The sequence below is a fragment of the Terrapene carolina genome, unplaced genomic scaffold, assembly GCF_002925995.2.
Source record: "Terrapene carolina triunguis isolate 2854851 unplaced genomic scaffold, T_m_triunguis-2.0 Scaffold93, whole genome shotgun sequence".
Classification (NCBI taxonomy): domain Eukaryota; kingdom Metazoa; phylum Chordata; order Testudines; family Emydidae; genus Terrapene; species Terrapene triunguis.
The window spans coordinates 5,660,461-5,680,702 of record NW_020664444.1 but is presented as its reverse complement, the minus strand read 5'-3'; positions in this window follow the sequence as shown (position 1 = coordinate 5,680,702).

The following is a 20,242-nucleotide window of genomic DNA, read 5'->3' as shown; positions in this document are numbered from 1 at the left end:
CCTGTCTCTCCCCAAGCCAGGAGTTTCTGCAGTTACTACTTATCTGGCTAAGTCTTAAGACCTATCTTATTAGTGGAATTCCTCCAAAGCCCCCTGAAACCAATCAATAGATTTCAGCAACGTACTTCACATCAGGCCCATGCTGCTCAAATATCTCCTTGTAGATGCCTGTTCATCTTCAACTTTGCTTTTCCCTTATATCAGTAAGTGTTGCAGTCCCCAAAAGACATACTGAAGCACTGAAAAGGATCTGGGGGTTATAGTGGGTCACAAATTGAGTATGTGTCAACAATGTGATCAAGTTGTGAAAAAGGCGAATATCATTCTGGGTTGTATTAACAGGAGTATCGTATGTAAGACTGGGGAGGTCATTGTCCCGCTCTACTCAGCACTGGTGAGCCTCAGCTGGAGTACTCTGTCCAATTCTGGGCACCACGCTTTAGGAAAGATGTGGACAAACTGGAGAGAGTGCAGAGAAGAGCAACAAAAACAATCAAAGGTTTAGAAACTCTGATCTCTGAGGAAAGGTTACAGAAACTGGGCATGTTTAGTCTTGAGAAAAAAGACTAAGGAGGGACCTGACCACAGTCTTCCGTTACGTTTATGTTATAAAGAGGATGGTGATCAATTGTTCTACATGTCCACTGGAAGTAGGACAAGGAGCAACGGGCTTAATCTGCAGCAAGGGAGATTTAGGTTAGATAGTAGGAAAAACTTTCTAACTCTCAGGGTAGTTAAGCGCTAGGGTAGGTTTCCCAAGGGAGGTTGTGGAATCCGCGTCACTGGAGGTTTTTAAGAACAGGATGGACAAACACCGGTCAGGGATGGTCTAGATTCACCTTGTCCAACCTCAGCACAGGTGGCTGGACTGGATGACTTCTTGTGGTCCTTTCCAGCCCGACATCTCTATGATAAGCGTATCCGGAAGTAAAGCATTAGCCATTTCTCATGGACTGTAAAATAACACAACCAGCCCTTCAGGACTTTAACAAGTAAACGGACACTGCAAATATGCACAATCCATGTTCGGGCTGAGAACTGAGGCGGAAGCATAGAGAAATAGGTCTGACAAACTACTGCTCTCTCTAGAGGAAAACGAAAAGCCCCAGTGTGTCAAAATCCACATCGAATATACAAATGAAACCACTTCCTTCTGCCGATGGGAGACGCTGGTTTGAAACATGGGGACACATTCTTCCCTTTAATTAAAATATACCTGCTTTGATACATTAATCTTCTTTAATAAGCAAAACTCACACTGTCCTCTCCAGTAACCTTTGCATATAATATTAATTAAACATGGCATTCTTTGACAATGCCTCTAGCTAACCGCATGAGGTAAAATGTGCCCCTAAAATGCATGAATCTGCCTCCTACACATCAATCTTCCCAGTGGCTACAGATTCTGGGGACTTGCATGCTGAGACCTAAATTACAAAGCAAAGACACCCAAAAATAATGCGACGGGCTACTTCATTTTCAAATGAAGCAAAGAATACATGCAAGTGACCGATTATCCCATTTCTCTGTACTGCAGATTCAGAAGGCTAGTGCAGAGTCAGGTATCATAGTGACAGGGTCCTCGGTGACCCTTTCCTCAAGACCAGGGGGTCACGAGGTTATTACAAGGGGGGCTGCAAGCTGTCAGCCTCCACCCCAAATCCCGCTTTGCCTCCAGCATTTATAATGGTGTTAAATATATTAAAAAAGTGTTTTTAATTTACAAGGGGGGGTCACACTCAGAGACTTGCTATGGGAAAGGGGTCACCAGTAAAAAAGTTTGAGAGCCACTGCTCAAGACCATACGCTGTTCAGAGCAAAAAGAAAGGTATAAGAACAGGTTTCAGCCTCACAATTTAGATTTCACAGCGTGATTGCAATGGCAAAGCAATACCACAGGTTTCACACATAGATACCATAGATCTTTGTCCATTGTATAATTTCCCGCAGTGTCATTTTCAACGAGAAGCGACCGGTTATTACAGCCATGATTGGCTCAGTTCTTTTAGGCCAACAGGAATGGCACATGGGCTGTGCCTTGCAACCCTGCAGAGCTGGTACCGCTTTCCCGGAGAGAAGATCCCCTTTATCCCAGAAAAAAAAAAAAGAGAGAGAGAGAAATAATACCAGTGCTGCTCAAAATGAGCTCTCTCTGTGTTTCGGGAGGCAAAATGGAGCTTACAAATCTCACTTGACCTATTAAGAATCGGACAGGTGTCAACCTCACTTACTGTAGCTGGGACAGGAGTGCCAGACTACGAAGGAAGTAGTCGGAGACACATTTTAGGCTTCGTTTCTGCTCTCTCTCATCCTGTGCATGTGTCAGACTTCTGTAAAATTTGAAAGGATAAGTGCCACTTCATGGGAATAATTGGATGTGTCAGCTGAAGATGCCTGGAGGCAGCTTTCTGGGGCACCACCATCCCTTACTCAGCAGATTACTATAAATCTCAATGACCTTGGCTGCTTTGGAGGGGCAAAGTTAACTGTCGGATTAACAGCCTCCAACTTCTTCCCAAATGCATAAAGCGTGAAAAGGCTTTTCTTTCACCTCAGTCAGGACTGCTCACTGTCTCAGCAGTTTTTCACTTCCCGCCTATGCCTTCCCCAGCAAACACTCTCTCTAGTGGCTACTTAAAAGCACCAATCTAGAATTCCAGGTGTTGTGTCTTTTGCTCTTCATGCAACAAAACAATGTGAAGAAATCACACGAGCACAGCTGATTCCCAAATATCTCTATTAACTATCTACTGTACAAGCATTTAAGGCCTAGCTATAGACACACTGCTGCTTCGGCTGGCTACTGGCTGCTTCTCTACATAGAACATGGTGAGCTTCGCCAGAGGGCTCACTAACTATTTAAAGGGATACTACCCTATTCTTGTACACTTCAGTAGGCACCTGATGATCTTTGTAAAAACATATTAACATCCAGGTGGCGTAAGGTCTCTCGCTTCTCTGGTGTCAGGTGTACCACTGCCTCAGTTTCCTTTCTGGCAAGTAATTTCCCTCTCACTTGTTGGGTGGTTTAGTTTGACCCTTCAACTAAATTTGAGCTCAACCCTTCCAGGGTAATGAAGGGCCAAACAAAATCTTTCCTGGGTCACCAGATTGGACTGGTCTATTCATTCCCTGCTCTGTCTCCTGGGGTCCTTTTGAAATCATAACAGAAACAAATCAAAGAAAGAACTGCCTCTCCAGTCTCAAGCCTCCCCTTGAGTTACTAACACCCCGCTGCAGGCCAGAACCATCTCCCCTCTTTCTCCGAGGTACTTCATGCAGGCCAACTAAATTTGCAGGCCAATGTAGTCCTCTGCTAGTGCCCTCTGGAGACTGCATTCTGGGACAGACAAAATCCTAAATTCCCAGCAGTCTGAGTGGAACAAATGCACAGAGAGACAGAGTAAAAATAAAACGCCCCCACAAAATACCCAGGGGACGGTGCAGTGAGCTAGGAGTCGATGAATTCAAGATTCCTCTCTTCCTCTTCCACTAACTGCTGTTAATTTCTTATTATGGAATAAGTCTTCAGTGATTCTCCCCCTCTCTGCAAGGAAGGCAAGTATCAGTCCTCCCATTTGACAGATTAAAGTAACTTTTGCCAAAGCTGGAAATAGAGCACATCTCTGATATGGCAGGTCCAAGTCTCGCCCACTCGACTTTTCTGAAAGAAACTGCCAAATCTATGGGCTTGGCTAGCCTGACTGTAACCACTAGGTCACTCTCCTGTGCCCAGGCCAGGAAGAGAACCCAGGAATCCCAGTAACCAGCATTTGACTGCTTTCTAGCAGTCACTCACTGGCAAAATGTGTGTCCACATATAGGACAACAGCCTACTTCTACTGGCAGTTAGTCCTCTAGTTCAAGTGGAAGAGGTCTGTACTGTGGCTCTAAAAGTCCTGTGTTCAAACCAGACTGATAATTTATTAATAGAAAAATGATATGCCATCATGTAATTAAAGACTGTATCAGAACGTATACGCACAAGAGTGCAGAATTTAGGTTGTACAGCTAGCATTAATTGTGGCATTTCCTATCCTTCAAGTGCTTGACTTTGCAACCTCCGTTTTTCTTTAAAAGATGGGGCGTGGGAGTGGGGGTGATTATGCAATATCAATCTATGGAATTCCTTCCTAAATTAGCACTCATTGGAGGATTGGATGCCTCAGGACATTGCTAATAAGTTACAGAGCCTTCGCCCTCTATCAGGTCCCGAGTTTGAAAGCAGCCCAGCTCAGCAAAGATTGAAGGTCGTTCACATCTAACAGATGTTTGGTGGCCCCCATACAAGATGAGTTTTGTGGGTCTCAGTTCCAGATCCCTCATTACAAACTCACCCCCCTCCCCTTTGCACTAATTAGCTCAGCAGAAACTGCAAGGGCCATGGAGAAGGAATTACCTTTGTTCCCTCTCGATGGAGATCCTCCCTCAGATCAGGGTTGAAGCATGTTGGCAGGGGACTGCATTGGGGAAGCTTGGCCTGCTGCTGCCCTGTAGGTAAAGAGAAGATCTCATTCACTGGGGCTCTCAAGCCGACGCCTTCACCAACACTAAGTCCGCACACAATTTTTTGAAAACTGAAAATTACAATGAGATGCAAAGTATTTGCAAATTAGTCACGGAATATTTTGCATGGGTGTTTCCTCACTGTCCTGTGGGGAAAAAAATCTTTATTATTTTTTCACAAAAAGTAGCAACCGTAAGAGGGACCCACAAGCTGCTCCCTCCAGGTCTCTGTCTCTCTTCATACAGACCTATGACAGGCCTCACTTGTCCTCATGTCTCCTCCAAAGCCCGGGCTCTTTGCTTGGATAGACCCAGCAGAACCTCCTGTTCCCTTCAGGTCTCTCCCTCATAAGAAGATAAGGAGTTGATTTATAACCCAGCCCCCTTTCCCAGCACTGCCTGCAGTAGCATATACATTTTCCAGGATCCCTCTTGCAACTACAACCCCCAGAATGCCTTGCTTCTTGAACAGAATTGTGCTGAAAGCCTGCCTTAAAGGACCCAGCACACCTTGCTATATAAAGAAAGAACGTTTTAAACCACCAGAAACAAAATCCACTGGGAAAATAGTTAGGCCCGACAGTGTGCCCAGAAGCCAATACATCTGGGCCTCTGCCTGACTAAGGTCTTGACTACCCTTGCGGCAGCATGTAGGGTACATGTAGCTACACACTGCAGTGTCCACACTCACTGCGGTGCGTAGCCATGTGCGGCAGTGAAAGGCTCAGGCAGGGGGAAGCAGTGGGGAAAGGCTTTTTTCCCCCACTGCCTCTTCCCTGCTGGAGGCTCTCTCCTCTACCAGAGCCTCTCCTTGGAGTGGGGAAAGGCTCTGGCAGGGAGGAGGCAGGGGGACACTACACTGCCAAAAGTATCAGTGTAGATGGGGAAAGCACTGCTTGGGCAGGTAGAGAGCTGGGTAGGGTATATACCGTAGGGTTTTTTGGTGTGTCTCCACTCGCCAAAGCACTGCCTCACCATCTACCAGCTATACCTGTGTAGGATGACCAGACAGCATGTGTGAAAAACCAGGACGGGGGTGGGGGAGTAATAGGAGCCTATATAAGAAAAAGACCCCAAAATCAGGACTGTCCCTATAAAATTGGGACATCTGGTCACCCTATCCCTGTGCTAGCTGGGCACGTGGTGTCTGTACTCCATGTGCCGCCCCAAGTGGGATGCTGAATTCCAGAGTCAAAATCCCTTCAGTGAAAACGTTGAGCGCCCTCTCTCCCCCCCATTTACCCTGAGGTGCTGTAACCTTGAGAAAGCCCCAGCTGGTTGCAACCATGATCATATTACAAAGCGAGAGAGGGGTGCTCTCTACTTTAGGGAGGATCCAAACCATTAGGGAAAGTCTATCGCCGCTATTGTAGCCCCGTTCTGCATTCGTTTTCAAGAGCTGGAGTTCTCCACATCCCTCTGGGAGCATTCACTGTAATGGTAGTATGCAGCATGTTACCCCACGTTTCTGTCTCATGGTGAGGATCCTCCTACTGGTAGTGTTTATTGCTGCTCTCAGCCTGCTTTAAATCCTGCTGTAGTCAATGGAAATACTCCCACTGACAGGTTGAACATAGGCACTCAAAGCAGAGGGATGAGTAAATAAAGACTCATTGAGGCCCTTTAACTCTCTCTTAATATGCAGACAGCAAACCCTTGGCATACACCCTTCGGCGGAAACAAAGCGATGCAGGACAAATTAGCTTTAGAAATAAGTATCAATCAAATATTCATTCCATTAACAGATATAAATAAGTGTGTTCCTCGGCAGAGTGTTTTGGCATTTAATAATATAATGTAATACACTGAAATAAAGCGACTGCCAAGTGAATAATATACCTACAGTGCAACACACCCTGTATTGTCAGAGCCATGTGGAGTAGCATACTGGAAAATGCCCTGATGTTACAGAGAAATATTTTGGTGCCGTTTGCATTGTGAGTCAGAAATCTCATAGGATGTTCAACACTCCTTTCACTAGTGCAAAATTTACGCTATGAAATCCCAAACCCGTTCAAAGGCACCTGGGTTCTGGTTTAATTACAATCTCTAAACTCAGCCCAGGCTCACAGACCTATTGCGTCAGCCATTGCTCCATTTGGAGCAAAACCCCCAAACCATTTCAGTTTGGGAAAAGAAAAAAAAAATCAACTGGAATGTGGAGATTTCAACTGAATTTGGGAGTTTTTTCAGACCCCAGACACAAAGGGCAGCTCATCCAACTCAGACTAGAACCAAAATCCCGGTCCTAGATCAGAACCACCATGAACTCTGGGGAAACTTGGATTTGGATCTGAACACTAACGCACATCTTTTAGCTACAGCAAAGTTTCCATGAACCCAGTGAGCTGAAACACACTAGGTTCCCACAGCTTCTTGACCAATATGCTTGAAATCCCAACTCAATGGATGTGAAAACCTGCTTATTGCCCCACATGTGCAATGTTTGGCTTGACTCTGAACTTCCAGCAGCCCAGGAAAACACAATAGATCAGGGTAAGCAACCTATGGCACGCGTGCCAAAGGCGGCACGCGAGCTGATTTTTAGTGGCACTCACACTGCCCGGATCCTGACCACTGGTCCAGGCGTCTCTGCATTTTAATTTAATTTTAAATGAAGCTTCTTAAACATGTTAAAAACCTTATTTACTTTACATACAACAATCGTTTAGTTCTATATTATAGACTTATAGAAAGAGACCTTCTAAAAACGTTAAAATGTATTACTGGCACGCAAAACCTTAAATTCGAGTGAATAAATGAAGACTCGGCACAGCACTTCTGAAAGGTTTCCGACCCCTGTAAGTAGATGATGTCAGAATAATGAATGGGTGAGAAAGCAGGTACCTCTGCAAGCTTGAGTCATTTGTTCTCGTCTGCTTACTCCTCAAGTCATCATAAACCTCTAATTGGTAGCATCACACTTCATTTGCAGCATCTTTAAAAAGTGATTTACAATTTGTTTTGCATAGTCCACAGGCTGCTTTATGGCTCTATTTGTTTGCAGAAGAGCATCATGGGGCGTCTGGGAAAGCAGCCCTGAAAACACACAGCTGCTATATGTTGCCTTTATGTTGCCTTTAATTATTAATTTACTGGGCTGATGATCTAAAGGGCGTGAAGAGGTGGGACTGCAGTAAGGAAACTATCGTAAGGAAACTGCTTGCAAACCAATAGCAGCCTGCGGCCATTGCTCTGTTGTGACTGTAGAGCCAGGGTCTCCATATAAGGCCATGTTTCGACTCGATACACTGCAATGGGGGTTGATTTAAAATAGACTCATAAAGTGGCAAACGAACCCCGTCCGCTCTGTTGACAGGCTTAAAAAAAAGAAGATTCTATACACATGGGTTTATGGAAACTGAAATTAAATTGTTTTCATCGTCATTATAAATGTCAGCTACACATAAAGATGAAAAACTACCCATTGAAGTTAGACACTGTCAAATAAATACACTAAAGTACAGAGTCTCTTTGAGTCAGCAAACCTTTAAACACTGGTTGCTATGCAACTTGAGTAACATTAGATGAACAGCTCAGTAATGCACACTGAATGTGGTAAATACGGGGTTTCAATATTTATGTATCGCTCTTTATTAAGGCATTTTTTCAGGCCGTTGACAGACCTTGATAAAGCAAAGACAGGGATGCAATTAAAATCAGATCGGTTCCTGCGAAGAAAGGCTGACCAATGCTGCACAGACACAGAACAAGTATGGTATGGCCCTACAGGTCGTGGGATTGCCAGAAAATGAGAGATCGTTCCAGTTAACAGCCATCTGCCTGGAGTGAAACGTGTTTTCACCAATGTCGAGCACAGACTCATAGAAATATGATGGGGCTGGAAGGGACCATGTGAGGTCATCAAGTCCAGCTCCTTGTGCTGAGGTAGAACCAAGTAAACGTAGACCATCCCTGACAGGTGTACGTCCAACTTGTTTTTAAAAACCTCCAGGGATGGGGATCCCACAACCTCTTTTGGAAACTTATTCCAGAGCTTAACTACCCTTGGAGTTGGAACATTTTTCCTGGTATCTAACCTAAATCTCCCTTGCTGCAGATTAAGCCCATGGAGAACAATTGATCACCATCCTCTTTATAACAGCCCTTAACATAATTGAAGACTTATCAGGTCCCACCTCAGTCTTCTTTTCTCAAGACGAAACGTGCCCAGTTTTTAAATCTTCCCTCATAGGTCAGGTTTTCTAAACCTTTTATCATTTTTGTTGCTCTCCTCTGGGCTCTCTCTCCAGTTTGTCCATGTCTTTCTTAAAGCATAGTGCCCCGAATGGATGCAGTACTCCAGCTGTGGCCTCACCTGGACCAAGCAGAGAGTGAGTGTCTTACATACGACACTCCTGTTAATACCCCCCAGAGTGATATTAGCCTTAGATAACTGGAAACAGATACATCTTCCACATCACAAAGTGTACACGGCAGATCTGCAGTTTTTCATTAAATTCACAAAAATGATTGGCCATGTGCAAAGCCACCGAGTTTTTTATCTGCTTGCAGGTAACAGGAAGCACTAGACAGCCAGGGATTAGTTCTCTCCCTTCTGTACAATGGTTTTACACTGATGGAGCTCTCTCGACTTCAGTGGAGTTACACCACTGCTAGAGGAGAAATCAGGCCCACAGCATCTGTTAAAGCCATTCCTGAAAGATTGCAGTTGCGGGAATGCTGATTAGAAAAAACTAAACTTTGTCTGCCACTCTCCTGTCACCCATGTAGTTCCACTTCTGGGAGCTGCAATTCCAGGGAACCACAGCATCCCAGGTAGATCCTTAACGTAAAAGACATGGCTTTACCTTGCAGAAAAGAAATGAGTCACCTAAGTTACAGGGACAAAGACAAAGCTCTGGAATAGTGGAGGCTGAATTCCAGCAGGCAAGGGGATGGAAAAATGGAACCCCAAAGAGCAGAATCTAGCATTAGTTGGGAGTTTTTGTATTGTTCTGTAGTAATGAGAAAAGGAAAATGAAGATGTGCTTTGATTATGGGGGAAATAAATGAACAGATGTAAAGAGTTCTTGTATGTGGCTAGTATATCCGCATTAATAGAAAGTCTGTGCATAAGAAGATAACAATTTTACATTTGAGATGTGGTAGGATTTTATAAATATTGATGATGAGCAACTTGCAGCTGACAAGATCTGGGCCTTTTCTCCCACTCATCACTTTGCCTGTATTGTAACCTCCTTTCCCCATCCTATATCTGTCCTTTTCTTTTCAGATCGTGCACTTTCTTCTGTGTCTTCCTCTGTTTTTCCAAAAGCATCTGGCACATTTTGGATTCTGCCACAATTCAAATAACAAACAGTTGTAACTAGTGGTAGTTTTCGAGATGACATTCAGTAATCAGCATGCAAACCGTTCCATGGTAATCATACGCTCACTTTTAGTGAGCATTTAGAAAAAATGAATAAATATCTTTCTATCACACCCTTTTTGATTAATCCTTTTTTTAATCAAAAAACTTATCTGACAGCAGAAGAGGTCACTGGATGAAATTAAATGGCAACACATTTTTAAAAAAGATAAAAGGGAACTCTCTGTCCCAGGATGGCATTCAGGCCAAAAGCTTAGTAAATTTCAATAAAAAGATGAGACAATTTTTATCCTCTCTGGTTTAACTGTAGCCGCTATCCTTGCTCATGTATGAGCTGTAATTGTCATGTACTTCTGTACCAGATTTGGACTGGTCACAGAGCTTGCCCGTACAGACCAGATGTGCTCATTGTAAGATCCTTTAATGCTCCGCTGGGTATGGCGGAGGTTCCTTTAAATAAGGTATTTTACACACAGTGCCACCTAGTGGCTGTTCCCCTTTAAGTCCTACATTCCAAACAATTACAATATTTATACCATCACACTGTCTTTGAAGTTCAGTAGGTATCAGTCTAAGTGTCTCTGAATCATACTGGTTTTCTAGTTACATGACAGGAACACATCACACTTGGTCATCTGGCTGTTCATTAGTTGCAGCAACTGGCTGTGTTCGGTTTGAAGTCCTTGAATCTTCGTCTTCTTGTTCTGCACCTGCCATCTGAAGAGTTTGCTCTGTTGATTGTTCTTTCTGAAGAACAGACTGTAGATGTCGACTGTTTCCATTGAACTCTCCACTGTCGGTTTTCATCAGATATGATCTGGGCAATTAATCCTTTTTGTTTATGATAGGTGGAGTTGTCCATCCTTTTTCTCTATCCAATTTGACATGAATATGGTCACCAGGTTCTAGGCTTGGCAGTTCTCTGAGTGACGTCTGTTGTAAACGTGTTCATACGCTCTTAGCCTTTGTATCCGACTTGGCTACTCTCTGTATGTCAGGCCGTATTGGAAATAGGTTCTTTTCCAAAGTTGTAACGGGAGTTCTGAGTTGTCTTCCCATCAGTTGTTGTGCTGGACTATACCCAGTAGCTGCTATTGGTGTTGATCTGTAATGCAGAAGAGCAAGAAATGGAGTTTCCTGCTATAGGATTTTCTTGGCTATCTGTACAGCTTTCTCAGCATCTCCATTCGCTTGTGGGTAATGCGGGCTGCTAGAAAGACAATCAAAATCATATTTTGTTTGGAATGACTTAAGTTCTGCTGCAATGTATTGGGGTCCATTGTCCATCATTAGTTGTTCTGGAATACTGCAGTGAGCAAACATGCACTTCAGTTTCTTGAAAACACTGCAACATGTTATGTCTTTCCAGTACATTATTTCTATACACCTGGAAAAATAGTCCACTATGACCAGGTAATGATGTCCTCTGAATTTTTAGAAGGAATGGGCTTTAAGGAAGGGAGGAGCTGCTTGGTGCATAAGAAGCAGGTGGCTCCAAGAGTAAGGAAGTAGCATGAATGAAGGCACCAAGCTGAGAGGAGGAGGAGGAGACGAAGGCCAATATTCACCACTGGTATAAGCAGGTAGAGTGATGTCAGCAGGAGCTTTGTCCAAGTAACATCCTGAGTACGTCTCCTTAGACCAGAGATTCAGCCCGATGATGGTAGTACAACTGAACTTAATGCATTGTCATGTGTGAAAGACTAGGTTTTATTTACCCAATACACCACATGGGGTCAGATCCTTGGCTGACGCTTAGTGTCACTCCACTGCCTGGGGATTCTGGTCATGGGAAGTGTAAAACCTACACAGCTGGCTCTCTGTCACCTGCTTACCTCCCTGGTTTGATGGGGCACGTGAGCAGCAAGCTATATGGCCCACAGGGGTCATTCTAGCCAGCACAAGTTAGTGGCTGCTGTGGCCAGCACCAGGGACTGGTTTGGGTTCTGGCAACCCCAGTAGGTTAAAAATAATATTGGTTAAAGTTTTTGCCTCTAATGGTCTAGTGAAATCCCCAGACTTCTATGAGTGAAGTTGATTCTTGGAGTGCAGTGGCTTTAACATCTGGATCAGTATATGGGGATGATCAGGTTTTTGCTTATGCTTACCAGAGAGCTTCTTTATTAACCATCTGGCGAGGCATTCCTGGCCCCTCCCTCCCTCCTGCAAATGTGATATGGTTTTGCCCTTTGAACTGCATCTGTAGGGTTTGCTTGTTTGTTATACAGTGAGTGCTATGGCATGACGCTGAAGGCCTCTTGAAGCCTCTTTGTTCTGGGTGGATAAGCAGCAAAATTTCTGAGGAGGAGGTATTGTCCTTGCTCTAATCACTACTGCTTTGGCTTCATTCAGGATCTTGACTGGAACAGAGGTCCCAAAACTGTCATTCTTCAGCTACAAGGTGATAAAACATCTGGGTTGTAATCTCTCAGCTTCTCTGGGACTATCCTGATCTCACTAGTCATTCTGACTTGTCAAATGCATTTACTACTACAAGATACTGCCATGGAAACATGACGGCTCAAGGCAGAGTGACGAAGTATAGATGATTCCTAAGCTCTTATGTAAAATGCTCATTGATACTGTCTGAATTCTATGCGCAAACATTGGTAGCGTGGTTAAATGGCATTCCCATCATTTGGGAACAGAAATACTGCTATACTGGAGTATTTATCATTGTATCTGGAGCGCCTCTCAACCAATCTATTTACTCTCACCACATCGCTGCAAGGCAGGGAAGTATTATTTCTATGTTGCAGCTGGAGAACTGAAGTACAGAGAGGCTAAATGACTTGCTCAAGTCTGCAGGTGACCAAAGAAGTGAACTGGGTCTTCAGAGTTTCAGACTAGCTCTCTAATCACAGCACTATCCTTCCTACACCCAACCTATCTCAGAGCCATTTCCTGGTTTCTCACATAATGATTCAGGCATTGCATAGGGGAACTGCCTAAGGGCTGAGATGAGAGAATTCTATCCATCTACGTTCTTATAGTGGTATCCATCAGTAGAGCATATTCTAGTCACCCCCTAACCCATACATAGGCACAGAGCACCAGTAGACCCACTCCCAATACAAGTACCCAACATGGAGGTTTGGGACGCATACCGTTGTGTACCCCCAGGCTTTTCCTCTCCTCCATTTTCCCACATCCCGATGGGGCCACCACAGAGTGCCACCATGGAACATAGCTCCGTGGCATGCAAGGGATGAGCCGCCTGGCATAGCTTGTGCCTCCTGCACAATATAGCAATATTTCCACTGCTTTTCCAGCTTTGCTTTTCCATACAACGGCAGCAGGATCAGGCAATACTGACTGGGGCCTACTACGCCAGGTGCTTCAGCAGAAGAAATAGCTCCATCCTTTCCCATAACACACCTAATTATGCAAGTCCGTAGGTAGACTTTTCTTCACAGGGCGTAGTAATCAAACGTATAATGGGAAATTTCCAAAATCTCTCTTTCTTTGCAGGTGCAAAATTTGCCCCCCCATACTGAATTCCAGACCCAGATCTTAGCAGTTGGACCTGTAGCTATCTATTTTGAAACGATAAAAATAGAAGTGCATATGTTCCGGTCTAATGGACTATCTTGTGTAAAAATGTATTTCCTATAGAGAATTTGCTGCTTGCTGGAGTCCTGCACTGTGATTCTAGGAAATTGGAAATGAATGGAAGGAACTGGTGCTGGGCTGACATATTCTGATACAGCGAAATAGGTGGAATGTGGGCAAAATGTATTTGGTTGTTTACTCCTGTTAGCATTTGCTGCTAGCATGTGGCATACTGATGAGAGCATTTCCAAGCGTTCTTGCATGTGCAAATGTGACAACACGTTAATTTTGCAGCATTTCCACAGCTGCATTGGCTGCACGGAGGAAACAAAAATATCTTTGTGACTAAAAGCCCAGAAACTTTCAAGCACTACAGTTCAGGTCAAGTTATGCAACTATGGAGCATAATGCCATCTGGTTTAGCTTGATGGTTAAATGACATTCCCCTGTCAAACTCGCTTTGAAAGGCAATTCAAGGGAACCCAGATTTGTTCCTGCGAAGGTCGTGGTGAGCTGTGTGTTCTAATGAGGACATTTGTTGTAAGTTGCGGGAGGTTTGGAAGATAAGATGGAGACACTATATATTTCTCATAGCCAAGAGAGAAAAACTCAGACCAGAAATCTTTTAAGTTATGGTTTCATAATTGTCAGCAAAAACTTGTCTCTGATGTAACTCTGACTTCAGCAAAGCTATTTACATACCATACAATATGTGTATGCATCTCTCTCTGTTACAATAGATACAGTCAACTCCTTAGACCTAATACAGTAGTTGTAGGATGATGTAGTTTTACATTATTGCAAAAGAGCTTTATTTCTAAGTCACCACTTGATTATTAAAAGCCTCTTTTCTGAATTGTTTATTTTTCATTTCATGGTTGAGTTATTTAAACTCTACAATTTCAATCCCACTTTTATCCTACTCATGGTGCCGATTTCCTTCATCCTCTTCTAAGCCTAGTTTTCAAGTCACATCAAACACCATCCATGTGTTCCAAAGCCAGATGCTTAGTAAATAATTTTTTCACCCAAAGTATTATGCTAAACTCAAGCATATCCACTGGCCACAGCTGCTCAAATAGCGGACATCTTCAGTACCGAGTGATGCAATGATGCTTTGCTCTTTTCAGCTCTTAGAGCCTAATCCTGATCCCATCTGAGTCAATGGGAAGAGCACCAGAATTTAGCATCTTACAGACCAGGAGTTGAAGCCAAAGAAATAGGAGGCATTTGGGGTGACTCCAGCTATATATTCAGAGGTAAGGATGATTAATACTGGAGGATTTGTGGGTACTACTCACACCCATATTACATGATACAGAATATTGTAATAAGTAGGTTAGTTACGAAGGGCAATGTCCTCTGCTGAATGGAATTACAATTGTGCATTTGTTTATCATAAGCCCTATACTGCTAAGAATAAATGGAGAGTCTCTTTTAGCTCAGGTGATGGGGGCCTATGCTTTTGGACCAATAGAAGTTGTATTCTGGCTGTCAGCCTGAAGTCACACGTCAAGCAGAGCGAGAACTGTAATGTTCTTTGATGGCAAATGATTTGCTGTGGTACAAGGTCGAGTTACTGTATTAGTACTTGGATAGCCTAGGTGTTGAAGAACTGTTATTCTACTTATTGATTCATGTATTAGGTGTTCATTCTTTCCTTCCATTCTTTAATTATTTCTCCCCTCACGCCCTGTCCCTGGTATGTTTTGCATGTGCTTTCTGTTTTGTTGTTGTTGGTATCATTGCTCTGTTATTCTCTCAGGCTTGGTCTACACTTAGCCCCCAAGTCGAAGTAAGGTACGCAAATTCAGCTACGTGAATAACGTAGCTGAATTCGACATACCTTACTTCGAACTTACCGCGGTTCAGACGCGGTCCACACGCGGCAGTCAGGCTCCCCGTCGACTCCGCGGTACTCCTCTCGTTGAGCTGGAGTACCGCAGTCGACGGGGATCACTTCCTGGTTCGATTTATCGCGGCCAGACCAGACGCGATAAATCGAACTCGGAACTTCGATCCCCAGCCACCGAACTAGCGGCTGGGTGTAGACAAGCCCTCATAGACTCATAGACTTTAAGGTCAGAAGGGACCATTATGATCATCTAGTCTGACCTCCCGCATGATGCAGGCCACAAAAGCTGACCCACCCACTCTGTAGAAGTAACTCGCAACACAATTAAGACAACTAAAATCAACCTGACCAACCTACTCACATTTGCTTGGCACATTAACGGTCTTTTCAAATTGGGTATACTACACATAGTGCTGCCTTATTATTCTGGAAGGTCATTTGAATGTCTTCTAACAATGGCTGAGTTGTTATTGATCTCAGTGTAGTCCCGTGTTTGCGATTGCTCCGGATGCCCATCTGCTTGTATTACTTTCATATGTTCCATTAAAACAGAACAAAGCCCTTTACTATTCTTTCTTTAAATAGTAGAATGGGAAAGTGGAGGAAGGTTTTACTTCTTATAAGATTTCCAATGGTAACTCTCCCTTTCAGATGATAATCTTCTCCCTTGTTTCACTGTTGTTCCTTTTTATTCCTTGTTATCCATTCCCTATTTTCCCTGAACCCTAAAAGTAGAAGCGTGCCCCCCCCCCCCAATTGGCTTGCCTGGTAGAATGGGTTGGGAGGAGATATTGTCCTTTTCTTGTGGAATATAACAGAGGCAATGTTAGAGACAGAGAGAGAGAGAGGAACCCAAGCCCCAACAGGACTGCATATCAATATGACCTTAGCCCTACTTTACTCCTTTTGAAGGTCTAGGTTGCTGGGCTATTAGTTCGGAAGACCCAGTAAGAATGATGACATTGTGCAGTTGTTTTTGACAAACACTTCAGAATAATTCCAGTCCAAATTACAAGGCTAAAATCGGGGGTGGGACGGGGACAGCTTGGGGGTGGGGACAAGATGACCTCAAGTTGCCCAAGGTCACAGCTATCGCTTTTGCAAAATTTTAACCAAAGTCGACATTCTTTTACTGCAAAAATGAACAAATAAACCACCTGCAAAGCAAACCCAGTGAGTTTTGCATCACTACTCAGGAGCACGGCTCCTTACAGGGCTGGAAAGGGTGTGGTTCAGCTGCATGAGGGATCCATTCCTGTCTCACCTTTCCCTCAAACGCTGTTTGCTCACATTGCTCCTAGCCCACTACCTACCCAGACACGGAGGAAGCTGATCCTCCTGCAGTACAGAGTACACACTCACAAGGCTACTTTTCTGCACTCTTGGAGTGTAACTATTCTTACTACTTGTAAGCCAGGCCTGCTCGGTGTGCTGCTCTGTCCCCTCGAGTAGTTGGCTAGGCCAACTAGAGATTAATGTACCTGCTACAAGCTTGGTTGAGAGAACTGGGTCTTTTAGTTCCAGCAGTGGAGGTTCATGTTTTAAGATCACATGGTCCCCACTGCCTATTACATATGTGGTGGTGCTAAAGGCTAGTTCTAGTCCCTGATTAAAGGTGATGTGTGCGCTAACCACCATTCTTTCAGGTGAAACAGAAGGAGCAATTTATTATGTGAGATAGCTGGAGACAATAGAAGCTACTGCCCAAGGCAAAATTGGCCACATGGCAACGTTTGAGCCGGGGACTGTGTGGCAAGCTCTGTCTGTGTGCGAGACAGAGAGAGAAAGAAAAAGGAGTGGTGGACCTGCAGATGGATAGAGGTCTTTGGGGCACAGGATGGGCTGCAGAAAGGCTTAGAAACTGTAAGCGCAAAGAAATTACCTGCTGTGGTTTGTTTCTACCATGTTCAGGGAAACAGGACTGTGTGGTCATTCTTTGTAAATAATCAGGATTGCACCCAAATATAGACCTGACTCCTATCATCAATTTTTCCTCCTAATGGAAACAATCCTGCATGGCTCCACATATTGGCTTATCACTCGGGCCAATGGGGAAACAACATTGTCAATCATTTTGAAAGAGATGCTGCCCTTTATTTTGTCCTCTGTGATGATCTTCGGAAAAAATACCTTGCTTTAGAAGAAGCAGCTGAATTATGAAGTATTGGGGCATATGAGAAAGTCAGAGTGATTGACACATGAACGGAGAAACTTCCGGCCTGCAAGCTTCAGTCTGCGTGCTCCTCATTATGTTAAGGACAATGCCGAGAACAAGGGAAAAATCCAAGAGAAAAGAGAAGCTGTAATATCAGGAGAGGCAGACATTGTGGATTTACATAGGACCCCGGCATGCCTGAGTGTGATGGGTGAATCTCCCAAGGAATGGACTTTGGCCTGGGTTCAGAAAACCACTCAACATTTTGGATGCTCATCCAGAGGTTACGTAAACTCTCAGGATTCTTTGGGACCAGAGAACAGAGCTGGAGATCTCACGAGAACAGATTATCTGATGGGGCGGAACAAGCGATTGGTACCAGCCTCTCTCTCTGTGTTTTAGCTCTCTCTCTTCTGATCCCAGGGAGGTGCAGAAGCAGCATAAATGAAAAGGGAGGGAGAGAAGATAAGATGGGGGAAGGAATAAATCACCTGCATTCTATGGGCAGGGCCATGCAGGGGCACAATCCTGTGTTTAGGGATCCTGCTCCTCTGTTGGATCTGGTTCTGTGTCTCAAGCCCTCTAGCCCCCCATGGTCGTGAAGAGAAGCCTGAAAACGTGAAACAAGCATCGATCGATCCAGCAACATCTGTCAGTCTGAGTGTGCAGACAGCCTCTAGCAGTGTGAGAAGTGACAGCCACTAGAGTCAGGGAAGGTGGTACTGGCCCCACACCCTCACCAGAGCAGAGCAGACCTCTTCCTCTGTCTCCCTCCCCACCCACCTCCTGCTACTTGCGGGAAGAGGGGAGACATGGTGGCTGCTCTCATCACTGCGTGGGGGTGGGAAGGGAAGCCACCAATCCACCTTCTGCTGGGGGAGGAGGTCATGGGAGCCCCTATGTGAGGTGCACCAAGGGCCCTGAATTATCCTCATCCAGCGCTATTTGAGAGACGGGAAAGAATGACTGTTAGACACGTCCAAAGGCTGAAGACCCGTGGCCATTTGTCCACTAGAGTAAACATTGCCTAAGCAAAAGAATAACATGCAATTGACTGGGGGGGACAGGACATGCGAGCCCCCTGACTGGAAAAGCCCTGAGTGCCGTGTGAACAGCTGTCAGTCTGGACAATGTTGTTGCAAGAAAACACCCGACTGACGCATGTTATGCCTAGCCCAGTGAAAATAGAAGTGTATGATTTATACAGATGCTTCCTGGAAATTAGGAGGCGGAGTACTTGCAAAATGTGCAAATTTACACATGGAAGTCAAATGTAGTCAAGGGGATTCTCTTTTTATTGAGCATATAATGTGTGTACGTGAATCCTCAAGTGCGATATTTAAATGGTAATTCATTCGGGAGCATTTTAAGTGACTGGTTTTCCTGCAGCAACAAGTAAATGGCAAAGAGCTGTCAGAAGACGAAATGAAATGCAAACCTCCATGGTGACAACTGGAGTGATTTCCTACTGCAAATGTAAGCCAGGTCTTTTATGCTGGAAGTACTCCCAGTCTACCAGGTCCTGGTGCGGGATAGCAGACAGAATCCAATGAGTGTGAATGGAAATAGAGGATGATAGATGGGCAGCAGCTACAGGGATGTAGGATTCAGAGATGTCTAGCACAAAGATAACTGCATGAACACCCAGCTTAGATAGCTGCTGTAAAGGAAGCCTTTGACAAGATCTGCCAGGGAATCACATGCCGTAATGTACTGGCTAGTTTGTATCCACAGAAACACAGTGCCAGATTCTGAGCTCACACTGTTTTTTTTACAAACAAAATGGTCCATTTTTAAGCTGGACAGATTTCAATGTCAGTGTCTAACAGAGCAGTAGAAATAAAGTGAGACTCTCATGATCTATCTGTTTATGGTTTTCCCCTAGTACCCATTACTGGAGCACCAAAGCATGGTCCATACATTGACTTCCATGGAACTACTCTTGAGAGTAAGGACTTTTCACACTAGCAAAGTTTCAGGGCCAAGATCCAGAAGAGAGGCATCTGGACAGAGGGGATCTGAGCCAAAAGCATTTATAACAGAGCTGGGTTCATTACTTATCATAAAATACCTTTAAGTGCAATCCTCACCGCGTAGATTAGCCAAGCAGGAGAGTGCTAACAGGAATGGTGCTACTAAGAGGGATCCAGCGTCTCCAAAAAAAAAAAATCAACTTGAGCTGCCGGTTGTAGGCAGCAGCTGCTGCCGGAAGTTCAATGTTCATATTCTTAAAAACTCAGCATCCATTTTTATAATTTCACTGCCAGATATTTGCCAAATGGCCAAGGGACTTCAGCCTTTCGACGTGTCTAACAGTCATTCTTTCCTGTCTCTCAAATAGCGCTGGATGAGGATAATTCAGGGCCCTTGGTGCACCTCACATAGGGGCTCCCATGACCTCCTCCCCCAGCAGACGGTGGATTGGTGGCTCCCCTTCCCACCCCCACGCAGTGATGAGAGCAGCCACCATGTCTCCCCTCTTCCCGCAAGTAGGACTAAAAGGAAGGACTAATCTATAAAAGGCTATTAAGAAAACCATCCATAGGATCCATATTTGCACTTCAGCCAGGGAAGATGATAGAACTGAAACTACCTTTGTGTAGATGGAGTCTCAGCCGAGAGGCCAAACTGTCCAGTTACTCAGAGAGGTGTGGTCCCTCCACAGCAGGGCCCCTTATGCTCCACAGCAGGGCCCCTTATGAACCTAGGAACAGCTATACTGGATCAGACTAGTGGTCCTTCTAGTCCAGTAGCCTCTCTCCAACAGTGATCAGTAATAGATGCTACAGAAGAAGATGCAAGAAACCATGAAGTTGGCAATTGTGGGATAAATTTACCCAGC